The sequence below is a fragment of the Cervus canadensis genome, chromosome 20 (assembly GCF_019320065.1).
Source record: "Cervus canadensis isolate Bull #8, Minnesota chromosome 20, ASM1932006v1, whole genome shotgun sequence".
NCBI classification, from domain to species: Eukaryota; Metazoa; Chordata; class Mammalia; order Artiodactyla; family Cervidae; genus Cervus; species Cervus canadensis.
Genome location: NC_057405.1, coordinates 40,974,000 through 40,994,145, shown reverse-complemented (window position 1 = coordinate 40,994,145; position 20,146 = coordinate 40,974,000). Strand labels below are relative to the sequence as shown.

Here is a 20,146-nt window from a genome sequence, read left to right as displayed (position 1 = left end):
GGGTGATGCTTGCTGTTGGTTTGTCATATATAGCTTTTATTATGTTGAGGTATGTTCCTTCTATTCCTGCTTTTTGGAGAGTTTTAATCATAAATGAGTATTGAATTTTGTCAAAGGCTTTCTCTGCATCTATTGAGATAATCATATGGTTTTTATCTTTCAATTTGTTAATGTGGTGTATTACATTGATTGATTTGTGAATATTAAAGAATCCTTGCATTCCTGGGATAAAGCCCACTTCGTCATGATGTATGATTTTTTAATATGTTGTTAGATTCTGTTTGCTAGAATTTTGTTAAGGATTTTTGCATCTATGTTCATCATTGATATTGGCCTGTAGTTTTCTTTTTTTGTGGCATCTTTGTCTGGTTTTGGAATTAGGGTGATGGTGGCCTCATAGAATGAGTTTGGAAGTTTACCTTCTTCTGCAATTTTCTGGAAGAGTTTGAGTAAGGTAGGTGTTAGCTCTTCTCTAAATTTTTGGTAGAATTCAGCTGTGAAGCCATCTGGTCCTGGGCTTTTGTTTGCTGGAAGATTTCTGATTACAGTTTTGATTTCCTTGCTTGTGATGGGTCTGTTAAGATCTTCTATTTCTTTCTGGTTCAGTTTTGGAAAGTTATACTTTTCTAAGAATTTGTCCATTTCATCCAAGTTGTCCATTTTATTGGCATAGAGCTGCTGGTAGTAGTCTCTTATGATCCTTTGTATTGCAGTGTTGTCTGTTGTGATCTCTCCATTTTCATTTCTAATTTTGTTGATCTGGTTCTTCTCCCTTTGTTTCTTAATGAGTCTTGCTAATGGTTTGTCAATTTTGTTTCTTTTTTCAAAAAACCAGCTCTTAGCTTTGTTGATTTTTGCTATGGTCTCTTTAGTTTCTTTCACATTTATTTCTGCCCTAATTTTTAAGAGTTCTTTCCTTCTACTAACCCTGGGGTTCTTCATTTCTTCCTTCTCTAGTTGCTTTAGGTGTAGAGTTAGGTTATTTATTTGACTTTTTTCTTGTTTCTTGATGTAAGCCTGTAATGCTATGAACCTTCCCCTTAGCACTGCTTTTATAGTGTCCCATAGGTTTTGGGTTGTTGTGTTTTCATTTTCATTCGTTTCTATGCATATTTTGATTTCTTTTTTGATTTCTTCTATGATTTGTTGGTTATGCAGAAGCGTGTTATTTAGCCTCCATATGTTTGGATTTTTAATAATTGTTTTTCCTGTAATTGAGATCTCATCTTACTGCACTGTGGTCAGAAAAGATGACTGGAATGATTTCAATTTTTTTGAATTTACCAAGGCTAGATTTATGGCCCAGGATATGATCTATTCTGGAGAAGGTTCCGTGTACACTTGAGAAAAAGGTGAAGTTGATTGTTTTGGGGTGAAATGTCCTATAGATATCAGTTAGGTGTAGCTGGTCCATTGTGTCATTTAAGGTTTGTGTTTCCTTGTTAATTTTCTGTTTAGTTGATACATCCATAGCTGTGAGTGGGGTATTAAAGTCTCCCACTATTGTTGTGTTACTATTAATTTCCTCTTTCATACTCGTTAGCATTTGCCGTACATATTGTGGTGCTCCTATGTTGGGTGCATATATATTTATAATTGTTATATCTTCCTCTTGGATTGATCCTTTGATCATTATGTAGTGTCCTTCTTTGTGTCTTTTCACATCCTTTATTTGAAAGTCTATTTTATCTGATATGAGTATTGTGACTCCTGTTTTCTTTTGGTCTCCGTTTGCATGAAATATTTTTTTCCAGCCCTTCACCTTTAGTCTGTATGTGTCTCTTGTTTTGAGGTGGGTCTCTTGTAGACAGCATATATAGGGGTCTTGTTTTTGTATCCATTCAGCCAGCCTTGTCTTTTGGTTAGGGCATTCAACCCATTTACATTTAAGGTAATTATTGATAGGTATGGTCCCGTTGCCATTTACTTGGTTGTTTTGGGTTCATGTTTATACAACCTTTCTGCAATTTTCCTGTTCTAAGAAGTCCTTTAGCATTTGTTGAAGAGCTGGTTGGTGGTGTGGCTGATTCTCTCAGCTTTGCTTGTCTGTAAAGCTTTTTGATTCTCCTTCATAATCTGAATGAGATCCTTGCTGGGTACAGTAATCTAGGTGTAAGTTATTCTCTTCATTACTTTAAGTATTGTCCTGCCATTCCATTTCTGGCCTGGAGGGGTGTCTAATTGATAGATCAGCTATATACCTTATGGGAATCCCTTTGTGTGTTATTCGTTGTTTTTCCCTTGCTGCTTTTAATATTTGTTCTTTGTGTTTGATCTTTGTTAGATTGATTAATATGTGTCTTGGGGTGTTTCGCCTTGGGTTTATCCTGTTTGGGACTCTCTGGGTTTCTTGGACTTGGGTGGCTATTTCCTTCCCCATTTTAGGGAAGTTTTCAGCTATTATCTCCTCAAGTATTTTCTCATGGCCTTTCTTTTCGTCTTCTTCTGGGACTCCTATGATTCGAATCTTGGGGTGTTTCACATTGTCCCAGAGGTCCCTGAGGTTGTCCTCATTTCTTTTGATTCTTTTTTCTTTTTTCCTCTCTGCTTCATTTATTTCCACCATTTTATCTTCTAACTCACTTATCCTATCTTCTGTCTCCATTATTCTACTCTTGGTTCCCTCCAGAGTGTTTTTGATCTCATTTATTGCATTATTCATTTTTAATTGACTCTTTTTTATTTCTTCTAGGTACTTATCAAACATTTCTTGCATCTTCTCAATCTTTGTCTCCAGGCTATTTATCTGTAACTCCATTTTGTTTTCAAGATTTTAGATCATTTTTATTATCATTATTCTAAATTCTTTTTCAGGTAGATTCCCTGTCTCCTCCTCTTTTGTTTGACTTGGTGGGCATTTTTCATGTTCCTTTACCTGTTGGGTATTTCTCTGCCTTTTCATCTTGTTTAGGTTGCTGTGTCTGGAGTGGGCTTTCTGTATTCTGGAGGTCTGTGGTTCCTTTTTATTGTGGAGGTTTTACCCAGTGTGGGGGTTGGATGATTGGCTTGTCAAGGTTTCCTGGTTAGGGAAGCCTGCATCGGTGTTCTGGTGCGTGGAACTTGATTTCTTCTCTCTGGAGAGCAATGGAGTGCCCAGTAATGAGTTTTGAGAGGGGTCTATATGTTAGGTGTGACCTTGGGCAGCCTGTATGTTGACGTTCAGGGCTATGTTCCTGCGGTGCTGGAGAATTTGCGTGGTATGTCTCGGTCTGGAACTTATTGTCTCTTGGGTGGTGGTTGGTTTCAGTGTAGGTATGGAGGCTTTTGGACGGTCTCTTATTAGTAAAGTTCGATGTAGTCAGGAGTTTTCTGGTGTTCTTAGGTTTTGGGCTTAAGTCCCTGCCTCTGGATTTCAGTTTTATTCTTCCAGTAGTCTCAAGACTTCTCCAACTATACAGCACTGATAATAAAACTTCTAGGTTCATGGCGAAAAGATTCTCCCCCATTAGGGACACCCAGAGAGTTTCACAGAGTTACATGAAGAAGAGGGGAGGGAGGAGGGAGATAGAGATGAACAGGAGGAGAAAAAGGGGGACTCAAGAGGAGAGAGACTGATCTACGGAGTTGTCTGTTCCCAGAGTGTTCTCCGTAGCCCAGACACCCAGAAAGATTCACAGAATTGGATTGGGAAGAGAAGGGGAAAGGAGGAAATAGAGGTGTTCTGAGGTAGAAAACGGAGAGTCAAGATTAGGAGAGAATAATCAACACACTCCTGAATAAAAATGGGAACTGAATATTGGATTCTTAAATGTCCACAATTTATATCATATACTGAAAAACAAAGATTAAAAATCTAGAGGTTAGGCTCTTAAAATACTATATTAAAAACAAAAACCAAAACACACAAAAAAATTTTAGAAATATATATGAAATTCAGTTTAAAAATAGGGCTTCTCTTTTTTTTTTTTGTAAGGTTATAGTGTAATGAAAATGAAAATTAAGGAGTAGTAGAGGAGTAATAGAGGACTTTAAAAGGAAATAAGAGAAAAAGAAAAATAGAAAATAGAAGAGAAAAAGGGAAAAAAAAGAAAAAAAGAAAAAAAATTTTTCCTAATTAAAAAAAATCATAAAAATCTATGAAAATGAAAGTTAAGGAGTAATGGGGGAGTAATAGGGAATTTTAAAAGAAAATAAAAGAGAAAAAATAAAAAAGAAAAAGGAAAAAAAAATTTTTTTCTTACTTAAAAAAAAAAAAGTAAGAATATATCTAGGAATTTCTCTGGAGCTGTCAAGGTCATCTGGGTTTGGTTCAGTTTCAGATAGCTCCTCGTTCCAGCTTACACTTCTCGATATCTACAGGCCCCTTCCGGTGTAGTCGGTGTTATCTACAGGGATTTTAATCTGTTGCACCGGTCCCTTCTGAAGCGGTTCCCTTTGTTTACTTGACTTCTGTTTGCTGGTCTCTTCAGTGCCCAATTTCCGCCTGACACAGGCGGGCGGAGGTGAACTGTTATTCAGGTTGCTAGTTCCGTCGCGCTGCGGGGAGGGGCTGGCGCTGCTTTCCCCTCTACGCTGCTCAGGCTCCCGGCTGCTCTATATGGAGCATGCCCTGCGCTGCGCGTGGTTCCAGACCTCGGGTGTTCCACAAAAGCGTGGAACAAAAAGCTTCCCCTGCTTTTTGTGCCTTCCCCATCAGAGCAGCTCAGGCAGCCAGGAGCTTGACAGGCACACTCTCCCCGGGTGCGGCGCGCCTTCTCCCCTCCGCGGTCCCAGTCTCAGTTTCCGCCCGCGCCAGTAGGGTACGTGTGCCTTCTCCCCTCCGCGTCCCCAGCCCCAGTCCCTGCCCACACCAGTCGGGTGCCTGCGCCCTGTCTCGCTGCGACCCTCCTGGCGGATGTCGACCATCCAGACTCTCAGGAGGTCTTTAATTAGAAACTGGAGGCCTGTTTGCAGTGCTGTAGGGGATGTGGTCCTTGGGGCCGAGCCTGCCCCTTTCCCCTCCTCCCTCCCTCCAGCAGCCTCCCCTCCGGCAGGACTGGGCCGGTCCGAAGCCTGTGAGCTCTTCTCTGGACTTGCTCAGTCCCTTTGTTCTGTGAACCGCCGGCAGCGTGTTCGGGCCGGTTAATTTTCTCTCTCTCTCTTTTGCTGTCCCACAGTTTAAGTTGGTAACTCACAAAAGCTCCCTCCGATTGTCCTCAGGGCACTCAGGCCCGGTCCTTACCCTAAGCAATGCCGCCGGCTCCTCTCCGTTCCGCCCCCACTTGCTGGTGGTGGATGCGGGCGTCTGGGGTACTTTTCTGCTGGGAGTTGCTTTTAGGCACGTAATCTGTGGGCTTTATTTATTGTTCCCCTCCCAGTCAGGTTGCCCTCCGAGATTCAAACACTTCCCCCAGACCCGCCAGTGAGAGGGTTTCCTGGTATTTGGAAACTTCCTCTATTAAGACTCCCTTCCCGGGACAGATCTCTGTCCTTAGCTCTTTTGTCTCTCTTTTTATCTTTTATATTTTGTCCTACCTCCTTTCGAAGACAATGGGTTGCTTTTCTGGGCGCCTGATGACCTCAGCTAGCGATCAGAAGTTGTTTTGTGAAGATTGCTCTGCGTTCAGTTATTCTTTTGATGAATTTGTAGGAGAGAAAGTGGTCTCCCCGTCCTATTCCTCCGCCATCTTGGCTCCTCAGGCTCTTTTTGGCCCTTGTCTTCCAGTCTTCAACCCACCAAACACCAGCCCCTTCTGGGCCCTCAGCGCTTCCCATCGGTGCCGGCTCACCGGATCATAAGGCTTCCTTTTAAGACATATTTGCTAGTAGTAGGCTCACAGCTCAGAAAGCTAAATATTTTAATTGGACACCACTTGTCTTTACCAATAACTTAACATTTTTACATACTACACTGTTTCTTCTTAACTATTAATATATGTCTAAATATCCCCTCTTTTCTCCTGCTATTGATTTTTACACAATTCTTCTGATTTTCATTGATGTCAAAACATACATAATGATTAAGAGTAGAAACAACAAAAGATATTTCAGAATAGTCAAAGCTTGGAAATTCTGATCTTTGTTTCAGAGAATAGTGAATATTTGAGGATCGCTTATCCAGAGTTGAAAAAATTGGTTTCTTATTATTAACTATTTGTTGACAAAAGCATGCTCAGTGTAGCCATCTTCTTTCATTACTGCTCCTTTACTGTTTATAATTTTGTTTCCTATAATAATTAAATATCAATATCTTATTTATGTTATCTCTTTCATAAATCTTGAGCTGGCCTGGAATGACAACTGCTTCTGCACTTTCTGTATTCTTTCCTAGCCCCTAGTGTAAAGGAATGTCAGACTAGAGGCACATTAAGTTTTTATTGGATAATACTGTTTTTAAAAATCTTTTTTCACATTACATGAAAAAAACTCATGAATATATCCTGTGTTTTACAAATTTTAAGGATTTCCAAGGTGGCACTAGTGGTATAGAACCTGTCTGCCAGTGCAGGAGAATTAAGAGACGAGGGTTCAATCCCTGGAGGAGGGCATGGCAACCTACTCCAGTATTCTTGCCTAGAGAATCGTATGGACAGAGGAGCCTAGTGGGCTATAGTCCATAGGGTCGCAAAGGGTCAGACAGGACTGCAGCGACCTAGCGCACAAATTTTAAACTTGGAGATGAAATCAAGATAACTATTAAGCTGCCTTCTACTTTTAGTCTCATCTTCTCCAGAGGTAACTGTGTCTATCAAAAATTTGGCATTTATTTCCCACCCTTTGTTAATGCTATATGTCAAATGGATCCAGAATAGCTATACATATTATTTTTCATATGTCTGTGTGTTTTATATACTGTAGGTATTCTTCAGCTTTCATCTTCGGTTGTACAATGTCTTAGAATTCTGTTGCTATAAACAAACATAGATACAATATGTTGTTGTTCAGTCTCTAAGTCTTATCCAACTCTTTAAGACCCCACTGACTGTACTCTGCCAAGCTCCTCTGTCCATAGGGTTTTCAGGCAAGAATACTGGAGTGTGTTAGCATTTCCTTCTCTAGGGGATCTTCTCAGATCAGGGATCTCACATCTACTGCATTGGTAGGTAGATTCTTTACCCATAAGACACCTGGGAAGCCCCAGACATAGGGATGGCTTGTTCTTTTTAACTGTTTCATAATATTTCATAAAATAAAAATATCAAGAGTCATTTAACCACTTACCATATAAAAAAATTTGAGTTCAGGATTTTGTTATTATTAAGATAACTGAAATAAACATTTGCTTTTCATATCTTATATACATGTATCTTATATAAGTACTGAGTATATATATGCATATATATACATATGTATCTTACATACTGAGAAGTAGAATTTCTGGGTTATGGCATATGTCTTACTGTAAGAGATATTTCCATAGTAGGATGTTATATTATGGTCAATCTAGGTTCAGGTATAGAAGTAAGAACCTCCTCAATCCTGGGGTCAAAAGTTGTAAAGAGGAGGAGGAGCCAAGATGGTGGAGGAATAGGACGGGGAGACCACTTTCTCTCCTACAAATTCATCAAAACAACATTTGAACGCTGAGCAAACTTCACAAAACAACTTCTGACCACTAGCAGAAAACATCAGGTGCCCAGAAAAGCAGCCCATCATCTTCGAAAGGAGGTAGGACAAAATATAAAAGATAAAAAGAGAGACAAAAGAGCTAGGGATGGAGACCCGTCCCGGAAAGGGAGTCATAATAGAGGAAGTTTCCAAACACCAGGAAACCCTCTCACTGGCGGGTCTGGGGGAAGTTTTCGAATCTCGGAGGGCAACCTAACTGGGAGGAACAATAAATAAAACCCACAGATTACATGCCTAAAAGCAACTCCCAGCAGAAAAGTACCCCAGACGCCCGCATCCACCACCAGCAAGTGGGGGCGGAAAGGAGAGGAGCGGGCGGCATTGCTTAGGGCAAGGACCGGGTCCGAATGCCCTGAGGGCAATCGGAGGGAGCTAAGGTGAGATAGCAACTTAAACTGTGGGATAGCAAGAGAGAGAGAAAATTAACCGGCCCGAACCCACTGCTGGTCGTTCGCAGAACAAAGGGACTGAGCAATTCCAGAGAAGAGCTAGCCGGCGGCTGACCGGCCCATTCCCCGCCGCAGGCAGGAGGCAGTGGGGAGGGGAAAGGAGCAAACTCGGCCCTAGAGACGGCACCCCTACCAAACTGCAAACAGGCTCCCAGTTTCTAACCAAAGACTTCCTGAGAGTCTGGATGGTCGACATCCGCAGGGAGGGTCGCGGCTAGAGGCCAGCTCCCGAGAACAGACACAAGGCGCACGCGCCCGACTGGCGCGCTGGGAAACTGAGGCTGGGACCCCAGAGGGGAGAAGGTGCACCGCACCGGGGGGAGTGTGCCGTCAAGCTCCTGGCGGCCTGAGCTGCTCGGGCAGGGAAGGCACAAAACGCAGGCCCAACCGAGTCCGCGCTTTTGTGGAATACCCGAAAACTGGAACCGCACGCAATGCAGGGCCCAATCCATATACAGCAGCCGGGAGCCTGAGCAGTGTAGACGGGGAAAGCACACACCCGTGAGCGGGGCAAACCCAGTGTGGTCGGAACACTGTGAGTGCTCCCCACACACGCCAGCAACATTTGTCTGCAGCGCCCCTCCCTCCCCGCAGCGTGACTGAACCAGTGAACCTTAACAAGAGACCACCTCCGCCCGCCTGTGTCAGGGCGGAAATTAGACACTGAAGAGACCGGCAAACAGAAGCCAAATAAACAAAGGAAACCGCTTCAGGAGTGACCAGTGCAAAAGATTAAAATCCCTGTAGGTAACACCGACTACACCAGAAGGGGCCTATAGATATCGAGAAGTGTAAGCTGGAACGAGGAACTATCTGAAACTGAACCGAACCCACACTGACCACAACAGCTCCAGAGAAATTCCTAGATATATATTTTTTTTAATTAAAAAAATTTTTTTTCTTTTCTTTTTTATTTTTTTCTCTTCTATTTTCTTTTAAAATTCCCTATTACTCCTCCATTACTCCTTAACTTTCATTTTCATTTTCATATATTTTTGTGATTTTTTTAAATTAGGAAAAAAATTTTTTTTCTTGTTTTATTTTTTTCTCTTATTTTCTTTTAAAGTCCTCTATTACTCCTTAATTTTCATTTTCATTTCACTATAACCTTGCAAAAAAAAAAAAGAAGCCCTATTTTTAAACCGAACTTCATATATATTTCTAAAATTTTTTGCTTTTGTTTTTAATATTGTATTTTAAAAAGTCTAACCTCTACTCTAGATTTTTAATCTTTGATTTTCAGTGTTTGATATCAATTTTGGACATTTAAGAATCCAATATTCAGTTCCCATTTTTACACAGGAGTGTGTTGATTATTCTCTCCCAATCTTGACTCTCCGTTTTCTACCTCAGAACACCTCTATTTCCTCCCTTCCCCTTCTCTTCCCAATCCAATTCTGTGAATCTCTGCGGGTGTCTGGGCTATGGAGAACACTTAGGGAACAGAGAACTGCATAGATCTGTCTCTCTCCTCTTGAGTCCCCCTTTTTCTCCTCCTGCTCATCTCTATCTCCCTCCTCCCTCTCCTCTTCTTCATGTAACTCTGTGAACCTCTCTGGGTGTCCCTCACGGTGGAGAATATTTTCACCATGAACCTAGAAGTTTTATTATCAGTGCTGTATAGTTGGAGAAGTCTTGAGACTACTGGAAGAATAAAACTGAAATCCAGAGGCAGGGACTTAAGCCCAAAACCTAAGAACACCAGAAAACTCCTGACTACATCGAACTTTACTAATAAGAGTCCGTCCAAAAGCCTCCATACCTACACTGAAACCAACCACCACCCAAGAGACAATAAGTTCCAGACCGAGACATACCACGCAAATTCTCCAGCACTGCAGGAACATAGCCCTGAACGTCAACATACAGGCTGCCCAAGGTCACACCTAACATATAGACCCCTCTCAAAACTCATTACTGGGCACTCCATTGCTCTCCAGAGAGAAGAAATCAAGTTCCACGCACCAGAACACCGATGCAGGCTTCCCTAACCAGGAAACCTTGACAAGCCAATCATCCAACCCCCACACTGGGTAAAACCTCCACAATAAAAAGGAACCACAGACCTCCAGAATACAGAAAGCCCACTCCAGACACAGCAACCTAAACAAGATGAAAAGGCAGAGAAATACCCAACAGGTAAAGGAACATGAAAAATGCCCACCAAGTCAAACAAAAGAGGAGGAGACAGGGAATCTACCTGAAAAAGAATTTAGAATAATGATAATAAAAATGATCTAAAATCTTGAAAACAAAATGGAGTTACAGATAAATAGCCTGGAGACAAAGATTGAGAAGATGCAAGAAATGTTTGATAAGTACCTAGAAGAAATAAAAAAGAGTCAATTAAAAATGAATAATGCAATAAATGAGATCAAAAACACTCTGGAGGGAACCAAGAGTAGAATAATGGAGACAGAAGATAGGATAAGTGAGTTAGAAGATAAAATGGTGGAAATAAATGAAGCAGAGAGGAAAAAAGAAAAAAGAATCAAAAGAAATGAGGACAACCTCAGGGACCTCTGGGACAATGTGAAACACCCCAAGATTCGAATCATAGGCGTCCCAGAAGAAGACGAAAAGAAAGGCCATGAGAAAATACTTGAGGAGATAATAGCTGAAAACTTCCCTAAAATGGGGAAGGAAATAGCCACCCAAGTCCAAGAAACCCAGAGAGTCCCAAACAGGATAAACCCAAGGCGAAACACCCCAAGACACATATTAATCAAATTAACAAAGATCAAACACAAAGAACAAATATTGAAAGCAGCAAGGGAGAAACAACGAATAACACACAAAGGGATTCCCATAAGGATAATAGCTGATCTATCAATAGAAACCCTCCAGGCCAGAAAGGAATGGCAGGACATACTTAAAGTAATGAAAGAGAATAACTTACAACCTAGATTACTGTACCCAGCAAGGATCTCATTCAGATATGAAGGAGAATTCAAAAGCTTTACAGACAAGCAAAAGCTGAGAGAATTCAGCACCACCAAACCAGCTCTTCAACAAATGCTAAAGGATCTTCTCTAGACAGGAAATGCAGAAAGGTTGTATAAACATGAACCCAAAACAACCAAGTAAATGGCAACGGGACCATACCTATCAATAATTACCTTAAATGTAAATGGGTTGAATGCCCCAACCAAAAGACAAGACTGGCTGAATGGATACAAAAACAAGACCCCTATATATGCTGTCTACAAGAGACCCACCTCAAAACAAGAGACACATACAGACTAAAGGTGAAGGGCTGGAAAAAAATATTTCATGCAAACGGAGACCAAAAGAAAACAGGAGTCACAATACTCATATCAGATAAAATAGACTTTCAAATAAAGGATGTGAAAAGACACAAAGAAGGACACTACATAATGATCAAAGGATCAATCCAAGAGGAAGATATAACAATTATAAATATATATGCATCCAACATAGGAGCACCACAATATGTATGGCAAATGCTAATGAGTATGAAAGAGGAAATTAATAGTAACACAACAATAGTGGGAGACTTTAATACCCCACTCACAGCTATGGATGTATCAACTAAACAGAAAATTAACAAGGAAACACAAACCTTAAATGACACAATGGACCAGCTACACCTAACTGATATCTATAGGACATTTCACCCCAAAACAATCAACTTCACCTTTTTCTCAAGTGTACACGGAACCTTCTCCAGAATAGATCATATCCTGGGCCATAAATCTAGCCTTGGTAAATTCAAAAAAATTGAAATCATTCCAGTCATCTTTTCTGACCACAGTGCAGTAAGATGAGATCTCAATTACAGGAAAAACAATTATTAAAAATCCAAACATATGGAGGCTAAATAACACGCTTCTGCATAACCAACAAATCATAGAAGAAATCAAAAAAGAAATCAAAATATGCATAGAAATGAATGAAAATGAAGACACAACAACCCAAAACCTATGGGACACTGTAAAAGCAGTGCTAAGGGGAAGGTTCATAGCATTACAGGCTTACATCAAGAAACAAGAAAAAAGTCAAATAAATAACCTAACTCTACACCTAAAGCAACTAGAGAAGGAAGAAATGAAGAACCCCAGGGTTAGTAGAAGGAAAGAACTCTTAAAAATTAGGGCAGAAATAAATGTGAAAGAAACTAAAGAGACCATAGCAAAAATCAACAAAGCTAAAAGCTGGTTTTTTGAAAAAAAAAAAACAAAATTGACAAACCATTAGCAAGACTCATTAAGAAACAAAGGGAGAAGAACCAAATTAACAAAATTAGAAATGAAAATGGAGAGATCACAACAGACAACACTGAAATACAAAGGATCATAAGAGACTACTACCAGCAGCTCTATGCCAATAAAATGGACAACTTGGATGAAATGGACAAATTCTTAGAAAAGTATAACTTTCCAAAACTGAACCAGAAGAAATAGAAGATCTTAACAGACCCATCACAAGCAAGGAAATCAAACTGTAATCAGAAAATCTTCCAGCAAACAAAAGCCCAGGACCAGATGGCTTCACAGCTGAATTCTACCAAAAATTTAGAGAAGAGCTAACACCTATCTTACTCAAACTCTTCCAGAAAATTGCAGAAGAAGGTAAACTTCCAAACTTCATTCTATGAGGCCACCATCACCCTAATTCCAAAAACCAGACAAAAGATGCCACAAAAAAAGAAACGACAGGCCAATATCCTGATGAACATAAATGCAAAATCCTTAACAAAATTCTAGCAAACAGAATCCAACAACATATTAAAAAAATCATACACCACGATCAAGTGGGCTTTATCCCAGGAATGCAAGGATTCTTCAATATCCGCAAAATCAATCAATGTAATACACCACATTAACAAATTGAAAGATAAAAATCATATGATTATCTCAATAGATGCAGAGAAAGCCTTTGACAAAATTCAACACTCATTTATGATTAAAACTCTCCAAAAAGCAGGAATAGAAGGAACATACCTCAACATAATAAAAGCTATATATGACAAACCCACAGCAAGCATCACCCTCAATGGTGAAAAATTGAAAGCATTTCCCCTGAAATCAGGAAAAAGACAAGGGTGCCCACTCTCACCACTACTGTTCAACATAGTGTTGGAAGTTCTGGCCACAGCAATCAGAGCAGAAAAAGAAGTAAAAGGAATCCAGATAGGAAAAGAAGAAGTAAAACTCTCACTGTTTGCAGATGACATGATCCCCTATATAGAAAACCCTAAAGACTCTACCAGAAAATTACTAGAGCTAATCAACGAATATAGTAAAGTTGCAGGATATAAAATTAACACACAGAAATCCCTTGCATTCCTATATACTAACAATGAGAAAACAGAAAGAGAAATTATGGAAACAATACCATTCACCATTGCAACAAAAATAATAAATATCTTAGGAGCATATCTACCTAAAGAAACAAAAGAACCTATACATAACGAAATATAAAACAACTTGATGAAAGAAATTCAAAGAGGACACCAAACAGATGGAGAAAATAACCGTGTTCATTGGATTGGAAGAAAATATTATAAAAATGGCTGTTCTACCAAAGCAATGTATAGTTACATGCAATCCCTATCAAGCTACCAACGGTATTTTTTCACAGAACTAGAAAAAAAATAATTCACAATTTTATGGAAATACAAAAAACCTCAATAGCCAAGTTAATCCTTGAGAAAGAAAATGGAACGGGAGAATCAAACTGCCTGACTTCAGACTCTACTACAAAGCCACAGTCATCAAGACAGTATGGTACTGGCACAAAGACAGAAGTATAGATCAATGGAACAGAATAGAAAGCCCAGAGATAAATCCACGAACCTATGGACACCTTATCTTTGACAAAGGAGGCAAGGATATACAATGGAAAAAAGACAACCTCTTTAAAAGTGGTGCTGGGAAAACTGGTCAACCACTTGTAAAAGAATGAAACTAGAACACTTTCTAACACCATACACAAAAATAAACTCAAAATGGATTAAAGATCTAAATGTAATACCAGAAACTATAAAACTCCTAGAGGAGAACATAGGCAAAACACTCTCCGACATAAATCATAGCAGGATCCTCTATGACCCACCTCCCAGAATATTGGAAATAAAAGCAAAACTAAACAAATGGGACCTAATGAAACTTAAAAGCTTTGGCACAACAAAGGAAACTATAAGCAAGGTGAAAAGACAGCCCTCAGATTGGGAGAAAATAATAGCAAATGAAGAAACAGACAAAGGATTAATCTCAAAAATATACAAGCAACTCCTGCAGCTCAATTCCAGAAAAATAAATGACCCAATCAAAAAATGGGCAAAGAACTAAACAGATATTTCTCCAAAGAAGACATACAGGTGGCTAACAAATACATGAAAAGATGCTCAACATCACTCATTATCAGAGAAATGCAAATCAAAACCACAATGAGGTACCATTACTCACCAGTCAGGATGGCTGCTATCCAAAAGTCTACAAGCAATAAATGCTGGAGAGGGTGTGGAGAAAAGGGAACCCTTTTACACTGTTGGTGGGAATGCAAACTAGTACAACCACTATGGAGAACAGTGTGGATATTCCTTAAAAAACTGGAACATAGAACCTGCCATATGACCCAGCAATCCCACTTCTGGGCATACACACTGAGGAAACCAGATCTGAAAGAGACACGTGCACCCCAATGTTCATCGCAGCACTGTTTATAATAGCCAGGACATGGAAGCAACCTAGATGCCCATCAGCAGATGAATGGATAAGGAAGCTGTGGTACATATATACCATGGAATATTACTCAGCCGTTAAAAGGAATTCATTTAAATCAGTTCTAATGAGATGGATGAAACTGGAGCCCATTATACAGAGTGAGGTAAGCCAGAAAGTTAAAGACCATTACAGCATACTAACACATATATATGGAATTTAGAAAGATGGTAATGATAACCCTATATGCAAAACAGAAAAAGAGACACAGAAGTACAGAACAGACTTTTGAAGTCTGTGGGAGAAGCCGAGGGTGGGATGTTTCGAAAGAACAGCATGTATATTATCTATAGTGAAACAGATCACCAGCCCAGGTGGGATGCATGAGACAAGTGCTCGGGCCTGGTGCACTGGGAAGACCCAGAGGAATCAGGTGGAGAGGGAGGTGGGAGGGGGGATCGGGATGGGGAATACATGTAACTTCATGGCTGATTCATGTCAATGTATGACAAAACCCACTGAAATGTTGTGAATAATTAGCCTCCAACTAATAAAAAGAAAAAAAAAAGAAATGACAATAAAATAAAATAAAGGCAAGGGGAATGAGAAAGTGAAAAAAAATTTTTTTGTAATTGTGGTAAAATAAAGAGAAGAAAACATACTGTCTTAATCATGAAAAAAAATAATAATTAAAAAAAGGAAGCCTTATTCAGAAAGAGCTTCATGAATAGATATCTTACATCAAAATGATTCACACTGATGCTTTGTGAGCTTTGTTTGTGGGAAGTTTATGTAGTGTAGAGGTTAAGATCACAGGCTTAGTGCTTAGTCATACTTACGTTTTGAAACCTGATTCTGCTGCTTCCACTCCCAAGATCACTGTACGATCTTGGGTAAGTTTTATTTAACCTATCTATACCTCAGTTTACCCTTTTGTTAAAGCCAGTAACACTGCATACCTCACAGATTGCTTTAGCGGAGTGACGAATAAAAGCACTTAGCTTAGCAGGGCTCAGTAAGTTAGAGAAGAGTCATATTTTCCTCTTTCAATGGAAGTTTACAAATGTAAGCAGACAGTAAAATGACAGCCTTTTATCAGTGTTCTACAGAACAAAGTGTAGATCATCTAGCACTTTAGTTAGTTGGATGAAGACAGGCACAAAAGATATGATAGTTTAATCCTCAAGGTTAGCCTTTAAGGTTTTAGGTAAGAGTAGAACAATCAGACATTTTTCTTGGTTTAGCTGGACCAAGGAGTAATGAAGGGAGGGACAGAAGGTATCACTGAGGTGACAGCGGGGACATGATGAACACTCACTGTTCTGTCATCGGGGCTGTCTGCTCACAGATGACAACTGTCTGTGGACCACGGCTGGGGGAGAAAATAGACTGAAGTACGTAAAATTGTGAAGAGGATCTGCTGGTGGTAAATCATTCCATAGCTATGTGGTTCCTTTAGAATTTCCCTTTGCCCTCATGGGTATACCTATCATGAGCTTTACTTTAATAAAAAAAATGGATTGGATAAATGGATAAAGAAAATGTGGTACATATATACAATGGAATATTACTCAGCCATAAAAAGGAACAAAACTGTGTCATTTGTAGAGATGAGGATGGACCTAAAATTTGTCATACAGACTGAAATAAGTCAGAAAGAGTAAAACAAGTCTCATATATTACGGCATGTATGTGGAATCTAGAAAAACGGTACAGATGAACCTAGTTCCAGGGCAGGAATAGAGATGCAGATGTAGAGAAGGAGCATGTGGACACAGCCAGGCATGCGGATGGGACAACTTGGGAGATTAGGACTGACATATATACACTACTTTTTTGCATTGATAGACTGATTTCCCCTGCTTCTTTTACTAGAAACAAAAAATGTCTCTTCAACCTTCTTTGTAAAGTAACTGTCTGTAAATTAAAATGTATTGAAAATAATTGTCAAGATGGTAGTTTAAATCCAAGTCAAGAATTCAGTATTCTTTTTCTGGTCTTAATACCAACACTGTCATAAAATAGGTCAACACAAGTAAGTGTACAAGAAAACTATTGGTTCTCAAAATGTCTTCATCTAGGGAAGAACTAAATATTTTTATTGAGCAAAAAGCACTTTACTCTCATAATACCAGTTGTTTCGTGATAACCAGAAGGTCTTGACCAGGTAAATCTAACTTTATCAAACATTAGGAAGTCAAAGTTTTAAAATCTTATGTTGTAAAAAATTAAATCATACCTTTGTTTCTACCAGTTTCATTTATTCAGGATTTAGCCAGTGAGGTGTGGATCCTATTAGACTTTATCCAGTAGAATGGCACTGAACCTAAATTTAAGCATCTTTCATTTAACTGAAGGAATGTAACCTTTCAGGTAAAAGTTTGGCTCAAAATTGATAATCTATATAAAGGTTTTAAAAAGCAAAATGAACTATATTGTTATTATACATCCCCAACCAGGATTCTATACATGGGGTTGAAAAAGCTAATCTGCTTTAAAGTTTGTTTCATTTATCTTTTTTGCTTTAATTTCCAAGAGGTGAAGAACCAAATTTAATGTTTAATCTCAGTAAACACAGGTACAGTGGTTGATATGTTTATTTCATTCCCTTTACACATTTTTTGGGCTTCCCTGGTGGCTCAGATGGTAAAGAATCCACCTGCAATGCAGGGGACCTGCGTTTGATCTCTGGGTTGGGGACATCTCCTGGAGAAGGCAATGGCTACCCACTCCAGTATTCTTGCCTGGAGAATCCCACAGACAGGGAGCCTAGTGGGCTACAATCTATGGGACTGCAAAGAGTCCGACACGACTGAGCAACTGAGCACACACATTTTTACACAAATCTGGCTTTATTTTACAGAGAGGTCTTCTCAAATAATAAATTCCTTCTGGAAGCTGAGGATATCAGTTAAACCAAGGATAAATAACACAAATTTTTATTGCAAATTATTTCCCTTTAAATGCAAGAGGGGGTGGTCTAAAACAGGAAAACTAATTTCTGGCATCCTTGCTGAATCTAAATTTCTACTATTATGACTGGAGCTTTGAACAACTATCTCCAACCTTTCCACCAGAAAAATAAAAACTTATTTTAAGTTAGGGGCTTAAGTAAATTTTGGAAAATTCTAATCATTGAAAGAATCACGAAGGAGTCACAATTTTAATATTGTATAGTCATACACAGTGTCTAATATTTCAAAATTAAGAGATCTGAAACACATTCTCAGGAAAGAATGGCTTTCCACAGCACCACAGCACAAAGTTTTCACCGGAAACTTAACCAATGTTGCATTTGTTATCACAGAAGTCAGATTCACTTCAGCACTAGGATTCAGACTGTTGTACAATGACAAAAGATATGATGTCTCAGAGCGAGAGAAGTGCAGTATATCTACAGTAAAACCTCGGTTGAAGGATTGAGCTTAAAGATGTAAGGGGATGAACAGAAGTGTTTCTTAAAATGTACCGTGTTTAGGAATGGCTTGGGGCTCTTTGTTAAATGCACATTGTAACTTAGTAGGTCAAGGTGGGGTCTGAGATCTTACATGTCTAACAAGTTCCCTGATGGTATGACTTCTGGGAATCTACCACAACAATGAGGTACATAACTCTGATATTTAAGGTCATGCAAGGTTAATACTTTTTATCTGAAACCTAAGAATGTTTGGATTTGAAATATAAGAATGTTTGGAGGTCATTTTCTCTCATGAACTTTCACAGGCAAAAAGTATTGATGGCAAAGGTATGGGGTGCCAGGCTAATATTTTTAGCTATAAATCATCCCTTTCCCGAATTTGTTTGCTGAAATGAATCTAAATCTTTTAATATATCAAGCCAACCGTGCTTACAGATTTGTGCACATGGATTTTTGGGTATATACAGAATTCTTTCCTGTATCTGTGCTACTTAATTTTCCTTATTTGGATGCCCCAGATGGCATGACATGAACCAGGGAAAGGGTGGGAAAAGAGTGCAAGTTTATATGCTTTTAATTTTCTTTTGAAATGCAGCAGATATTTGTATAAGCTGTTTATAAATAATTGCCAAAATGTTTGTGGAAACATTTAGTTTAGTTAGGTTAGTAAGGACCCATTAAATCACTAAGTTAACGTAAAAGCTGAGAATAATATCACCATTAACCTGAGAAATAATTTTTTATTTGTCCCCCCTTAGACATAGCCTCAGTGTTGCTATTAATGGTGACTATCAGGTGATATCTGGAGCATGACTTGGAAGCAGTTCCTTTATAATAATGAATAATTTACAGACAGACAACATTCACAATTGTTCAAGTATTTCAAAGGCTATAGAGAAAGAATTTCAATATAATCCTAGTTAAGACTATCCTTGTTTGACTCTAACATTAAAAAAAATAACACTTTTCATAATTTTAGACAGGAAGGCCAACATTCATTACTTTTTTATATGAAAATTTAGGCATAAAAAATTAAGGCCACAGAAGTCATCAGGAACAGAGTAGAGAATAGAACTGGTTATCTCAGAATTGTGTCCTCCTCCACTAAATTCTCCAGAAAAGCCTTCTCTGAGCAAAATGTAGATGAACAGTATTTCCCCTTTTTCTTTTTTTTTAAAAATATTTTAAAAATCCAGAATATTTATTGCACATTTACTCATCGAAATTCTTAAGACGAACTTGATGCTGCAACAGCTGCCCTCTTGGGTTTAGGTGTTGGTCCTTCATGGAATCCATGCCTAAATCTGCAGTCTACAATTTTTCGGTGCCTCATTCAATCAGTCCCACTGGTATTTTGTCTTTTAGCTTCAGCACTCCAGTTACGCTTTCTCTTACACTTGGCAGGGTAGCCACATTTGCCACAAGTCGACTTCCAAAGTTGGTAGGTGTTATAGCTACAGTAGCAGCACAATGGTTTTATTCCAACACATCCCAAGCGAGGAGGTTCCCTTCGTCATCTTCCTTCTGCCCCTCTTTACGATTTATTTCATTCAATCCAGAACATTTATTAAAGGTGCATTGTGTGCAGTGAACTATTACTACATGCTTTGTGGAAAAGGATTTATGTGAAAAACAAAACAACTGAAGCTAAAAAGCAAAAACAAATTACTAAATGGACTTCTGTGTCTAGTTAGGACGGAGTAGTAGGGACCGCATTTACTCTCCTTCTTGAAACAACTATAAAAGCAGACGAGATACGTGGGACAAGGTTTTTCAGATAATGAACATCAGGCACCAATGGATGGTGATCCCTGAGAAAGAGGAAACAAATAAGGTAAGCTCTATGATTCCCTCAGCTCAGAGTCTGAAGAGAGACTCCAGGTGATGGTGCAGGGAGGGGCACTCATGCTGAGTCTGGCCATCTCTTGGGAGTCGAGGAAATGGAACTGACCATCTAGGGAGCCAGGGCACCTAAATGTTGTAGGCAAAGTCCGGTGTGCAGACAGAACATCACAGAGAAAGCTCCTGAAATCTCCAGAAGGTCC

The 20,146-nt window shown here is 39.2% G+C and overlaps 1 pseudogene; it reads right to left on the bottom strand.

Moving 5' to 3' along the window:
- Positions 1–19,329: 19,329 nt before the first annotated feature.
- LOC122422920 lies at positions 19,330–19,618 on the bottom strand (annotated as a pseudogene).
- Positions 19,619–20,146: the final 528 nt, after the last annotated feature.